This window comes from Ursus americanus, chromosome 3, assembly GCF_024610735.1.
Source record: "Ursus americanus isolate L20-20 chromosome 3, mUrsAme1.1.p, whole genome shotgun sequence".
Taxonomy (NCBI): domain Eukaryota; kingdom Metazoa; phylum Chordata; class Mammalia; order Carnivora; family Ursidae; genus Ursus; species Ursus americanus.
Window position 1 is genome coordinate 10,157,932 of NC_142129.1, and position 6,951 is coordinate 10,164,882.

The window sequence follows — 6,951 nt, forward strand, 5'->3', positions numbered from 1 at the left end:
AAAGCATAAGAGGAAAAGCATTCTCTGTAGCCTCCATAATATTCACAAAGGAGCTAAAATGTTCAAAATCTGCCTCAAAATTTTTGGTATGTCTTAATGATGCCAATTCTCAGCTTCTAATACAAACATCTCCATCATTCTGCAAGCAATTTAGTAGTTTTTCATTTAAGTGGTCATATTTGCTCCTTCTGATCTCAGGTTGCCTCTTTCCTGGACACTAGGTCACTCACTCCTCACCATCCACTGACTCTAACTGTTTGGCATCTCCTAGGACTGACCCACAGCTCCTTCCAAGGAGGCAACAGAGCTGGGGTCTGTTGTAAACAATTTTCCTCTGACCCCAGGTCGTATTAATTTAGGGCACATGTCCAGATGTGCAGCACTTTCCTGCAATTCTAAGACACAGCGCCATAAAAGAAAATGTGCATATTGTCCAAAGGAATACAGAGCATATTTATGAAGTGAAATAGCTCTTCCAGAAGTATATTAAAGAGGAGCCTGGTTAGACAGCACTATATTGAGGGTATGTTTCAACATTAAGTATCACAGTAATTGAGATACTTTAATCATTTCAGAAACTACCTTTCTCTTCCTTTTTTTAAAACATTTTTATTTTGAAATAATTCTAGACTCGCAGGAAGCTGCCACAAAAATAGCAGAGTCCTGTGAATCTTCCTCCAGGTCCCCCCAATGTTAACAAGTCACATAATTGTAGTACATTAATGACTAGAAATCAGGAAATTGGTGCCAGTTCAATACTGCTTCGTAGACTACAGATCTTACTCAGGTTTCACCTGTTTTTACGTGCAATCCTCAGTGTGTGTGTCGAATCCTACACAGTTTTATCACGGGATATGCTTATGTAACCACCACCAAAATAAAGATGCAGAACTGCTCCATCACACAAAGTAACTCCCCTCCCCTGGTCCCTAGTAACCACTCAACTGCTCTTCATCTCTACCCTTTTGTTATTCAGGAATGTTATATAAACGTATTCATGCAGCATATAACTTTTTTTTTTTTTAAGGCAACATGTTGTCTTAATTTTGTTTCAATGATTTGGTATTCAAATGTTCTAACGTACTCAAATTTCTATAGTGAAGATACTTTAGAAAGGAGTAAATTTCTATATATTTCTGCTAATGCTCTAATAATCAGACGGAGGCCAACATGCTAATAATATCTGCATCAGATTTGTATCTTCTGGCGAATATACGAGAAGTTAAAAACATGGCACCTTCTTCAGTACTGAATTTCCTCAATTTCTGATGTAAACTTGAGAATTCAGCCTTGAGTAGTTGTGATTGACTGTTTTTACTCAGTGTGTGGCCCTTGAAATCCTTCCAAGTTGTACTGGGCATCTGTAGTTTGTTTCCTTTTATGGCTGAGTGGTGTTTCATTGTATGGATGTACCATGATATGCCTAACTATTCACCCTTTGGAGGACTTTTGAGTTGTTTCTAGGTCAAGGCTATCTAGGTGCTATGAACATTCATGTGCAGGTTTTTTGTGAATGTATGTTTTCATATCTCTAGGATAAATGCCTAGAAATGCAATCATGGAAATAATTGTTAATAATGAGAGTAATCTAAATTAACGCCAGCTGTATAAATAGCATTACGAATAATAATAACAACAACAAAAGTAAAATTAAAAGGAGTTAATAATGAGGTTGAATTTAATGCTAGACAAAAATAACATGGAAAGGAATGGGACTTTTTTTATGAATGAGTGAAGAGTTTGGCAATTCTTCTCCCACAAAACAACTAACTATAAAACCATACAAAAACTTCCCAAAACAACCATATCAGGGATCTGGATATCAACTAAAAAGCAAACCTCAAATTGAGAAGCAGTCATTCATACAGAGCTGCTGAACTTCAGGTAAGAGCTGAGGGTGTCTACCTCATTTATGTCAGAGGCTCCCACCACCTCCCACATCACCTCAAACACCATGGTTGTTCTACGGAGCCATGGCTGGTCATGACACCAGAGGCAAAGTGGCCAGACAGGTCTGACTCAATCTGGAGTGGAAGGTAGACACCCTACACTCAGACGCACTGTCGGTGCAAGTAGCAAACCCAGTAGAAAATGAATGGACACAAGCTTCGGCAACCTTAGCCTGAGACCATAGTCCCAGTAAGTAGAGTAGAGGAAGAGTCAGAAATTTAACAAGGTGATCTTGAATCTGATAGACCCATAGAGGCTTCATGATCTCTCCATTTGTCTCAGACACTTATCTCAAGTGTGCATAGGAAAGATCTGAGAGGATGCAGCAAAACTACAAAACAGAGGCAATTTTAAAACCCCCCTGAATTTTGAGTGCGATTTCAAACCCACATACTGATCTATCAGGAGAGGATGGAACCTTGCCCCTCAAAGCATTTCAGCACCACAGCACAACCTACAATAAATCACTGGATGGTCACAAAGACATCCAGGAAATCCACCTACATTTTAATAATCATCATCCTCACCATCATCTTAGGAGAGACATCAGTGATTGTACAGCACAGGGGAGGAAGAATCCACAGATTAAGTCCACTCAAGTTACTTTTAAAATAAATAAGCAAACAACAAAGCAAAAGCAACAACCCTCAAGGGGGAAAAAGTCAGAATATGGAGTTACTAAACAACCTAAAATGTCCATTTTTCAACAAAATAAGATGAGGAAGGCAAAGAACCAGTAGTGTGACCCATTTCTGAGTAATAAAGAAAGAAAGAAAGAAAGAAAGAAAGAAAGAAAGAAAGAAAGAAAGAAAGAGAGAAAGAAATCAGCAGAAATTGTCATGGAGTGGACCAAGATATTTGGTTTGGCAAACAAAGACTTCAAAGCAGATATAACAAAAATATTTAAGCAATTAAGGGTAACCAAGTTGAAAGGAATAAAGAAATATATCATGATAATAACAAAACAAATAAATAATATCAATAAAGCAAAAGAAACAAATGGAAATTCTAGATGTGAAATGTGCAATCATTTTAAAGAAAAATTCACTAGATGGGCTCAATAGCAGATTTGAAAAGATATGACAAGGGACACCTGGGTGGCTCAGTTGGTTAAGTGTCTCCCTTCAGCTCAGGTCATGATCCCAGGGTCCTGGGATCAAGTTCTGTGTCAGGCTCCCTGGTCAGCGGGGAGCCTGCTCTCCCTCTGCCTGCCGTTCCCCCTGCCTATGCTCTCCCTGTTCCTCTCTCTCTGACAAATAAAAAAATAAAAAATCTTAAAAAAAATGACAAGTAATCAGTGAACTTGAACATAGATGAATAGAAATCATCTAATCTAAAGAACAACAGCAACAACAAATTGGAAAAAAAAATTAGAGATCTGTGGGATAACAGCAGGTGTGCCAACCTATATGTAATGGGAGTCCCAGAGAAGAGAAGAGAAGGAGACAAAAAACAAACCAAGAAACAAACAAAAGAGACCAACAAACAAACAAACAAACAAACAACTAATGGTAGAAAACTTCTTAATCTTGATGAATATTTTCAAAATTCCATTCTTCTAATCTCTGATTTTGTCAGGTGTTTCAGTCCTTTTGCTTTTAATGTGATTATCTATATGTTTAAATTTAGATCTACCACTTAATTAATTTTTACTGTTTATTCCATCTGTTACCTTATTCCTTTATTCCTTTGGGTTATTTGGAAATCTTTAGCATTCCATTTTGATTTATTTAGTTTGATTTTGACTATACATCTTTTTATATTTTTAATGGCTTCTCTAGGGATTATGAAATGCATACGTAATTTTACAGTCTATTTAGAATCGATATTTTACCACTTTTATTATAGTGTGGTCCCTTTATGCTGTAATTGTCATATAAATTACATATACATACCCCGAAACCATTAAACTCATATTAAAGAACTCGAGAGAAGAAAAGCCATTTTAGGTACCCAATATTTACTTTTTCTGTTGTGCATCCTTCCTTAGTGATGTTCCAAGTTTCCATTTCAGTATCATTTCCTTCTGTCTTAAAAGCTCTCTTTGGTCATTGTTTTAAGTCAGTTTGGCTGGCTACATATTCTCTTAGTGCTCCTTCATCTGAGGATGTTTTATTTTATCTTCATTGCTAAAGGACATTTTCACTGGACATCGCATTCTGGGTTACCAATTTTTTTCAGCACTAAAAATGTAGTGTCTCTCTCTTCTGTTGTCATGGTTTCCAATGGGGACCGTTCACTCATTAGAATGTTGGTTCTCTTATAAGTAAAGTCATTTTCCAGGTATTGCTTTCAAGGTTTTTTATTTGCCTTTAGTTTTCAGTGATTTGATTATTATGTAGGAGCACAGATTATTTGGGTTTCCTACTGATGGTTTGCTCAGATTCTTGAATTGTAGTTTTATGTAATTTGCTAAATTTGAAAGGTTTTCATTATTTCTTCAAATGTCTTTTTCAACACTATATTCCTTCTGGAATTCCAACAACATGAGCACTAGGCATTGTATTATTACCCCACAGGTCCTTCAAGCTCTGTTCTTTTTTTTTTTTTTCCAATTTCAAAATTTCTATTAATATGTGATAATTTTTATTGACCTATTTCAGGTTCACTGACTTTTTCTCTTATACCTTTATTCTCCTGTTGAGTCCTTCCAGTGAGTTTTTTTTTAAATTTTGGTTATTATGGTTTTTAGTTTATTTGGTTCTTCACTTGCTCTATTTCTTTGCTGAGCTCATCTACTTCAGCAGATGTTTAAGGGGTGTTCATGATTCTCATTCAAGCATTTTTACTATAGTTGTTTTAATGTCTATATCAGATCATTTCAACATCTATATCACCTTAATATTAGCATATGCTAATTGTCTTTCTATGTCAGTGAGATTTTCATGGCTTTGTTGTATGCAGAATAATTTCTTATTTCATTTTGGGCATTTCATATATATGTCAAAGCTCTGGGTTTTACTGCAGTTTTATAGAGAATTACAGTATTTCTGTTTTGACTATCGAGACATGGTTAAGTTCAGCCCTTAGGTTCCAACCTGCCTTCTGTAGGCTATGGTTTCAATATGTATTCAGTTTTCAAAGCCTTTTTAGATGTTTACTACCCAGCTGTTTACTTGCTATTGGTGAGTCTGTGCCATAGATTACAACTCCTACATAACGTGCTAAGGACTACGAATATGTCACATTAAGTTATCAGGATCGATAAGCCAAGTGTCTGCCCTCGAGAAAATCTTAACCTAATACCAAAGTCAAGCGTGCAAACAACAACATACAGTTTGTAGATATGTACAAAGTTAACATGGAAAACAGAGGAACAAAAAGAAGAAATCTATAGGTCAATGTCAGTAGAATTTATTTTCTTTAAATGCAGTATAAATTTTTTAAATTTTATACCAAAAGATATATTTCCAACTGTTGAAATGGTTTTCATACTCTTATTTGACCTGTATGGAACCAATTTCAAAAGTTAGATTTAGATCGCTAGCCTAATCATCCTTACCTTCGCTAATAAGCATGGCAGGGAATAATGCAAAGGCACAATAAATACTTCTAACAGTAGTTTGACTAGCAAGTGTTCAATATTCACTAAAAGAATGAATATTTCCAGGAAAATCCTAAACTGCTTAAACATTTCTGACTGCATTATTTGTCCTACACATCTTTGTAAGCTTAATTAATCACTTCATATACAACCCAGAAAAATACTGCCTAGCATAAGTATCTATTGTCTGCTGTCAGGTATTTGTTTTGTTTTGTTTTGTCTTGCTAAAAGCATAGCATTTTTAAAGTACTTGCATTGCTAAGACTCAAACTTGGACCACCTTCTAGAAGTATTTTGCCTTCCCTCTTCTCTGTACTTCCCTCTACTATGTTTCTTTGAGTCTGTAATTGTGTTGAATATATATTCGTGCTTTCCCTAACTTTGGCTTTGGTTTTCCTTCAGTACTAACCTACACTGCGGCCCTAAATGCAAGGGTAATTCTAACAAAAAAGAAAGAAAAAGAGGGGGGGATGGAAGGGAAAAATATAGCTGCCAAAGTATAAATTATAGATAGGATATTGGATGGGTACATTTGTTTATGGTGGTGAATTTGGGATTCAGAGGAAAAACTAAAGAAAAATACATCATAGCAAGGAATGGTATAGCATAGAAATTTACTCCTTATTCATAATAACAAAATACATTTTCATGTCTGAAGAGGGAATTCAGTTTTCTCTATCTAATGTTAGTTTAGTAAGCTTTTAAATAACATGCAGTTTCCTTAACACATAACTCCAAATGCATACAGGGATTGCTCTCCCACTCAAATGGTACTGCTAAGTTGAACTATTGATCTGTGGTGTTTTAATAACAGCGTTTCAGTGTACCAATAAAATTACAATATAGGTGTTTAGGTTTAAAACCTACATTGTGAGGTAAACGTGCAAATAATGCATGAGGATATCTGCAAAATTCTATTTGTAAGTGTCTTTCTCTTAATGAGACTAGATAGAGATAACATTTCTATATGGTTTCTACGTGCCTAACCAGTTATGTCCCTGATGTCTGTTCTTAGGAATTTAACATGTATTAGAACAACTTGCCTTCATATTCCAGCATTTATCTGAATGCACCAATTCCTATGTTGTACTATAGGAGTTGAATTTAATGATTCAGCCACTTTTCATATGGCATTATTTTGTGATAGCAAGATTATTTCTTCTAGCTCACTGTCATAACATGGTTTTGATCTGTGGCCTGAGTAAATATGCTGATTAATCTGACATTAATAGATTTGATTTCTCTTTATGTAAAATATTTAAGACTTTGGTTGCAAAAGTCCTCTGTCATCCAAAAGAAAAAACTATATTAAAAACAAAAATTAATGCAAATGACTAAAAGTCATTACTAAAAAAATAAATTATGAAAGTCATAGCACAAAAGTAAATACCTAGCCTGGAACATACTACCATTTCTGGAGGTAATAGAATATTTTTGCAGCACACAAGGGCACATGA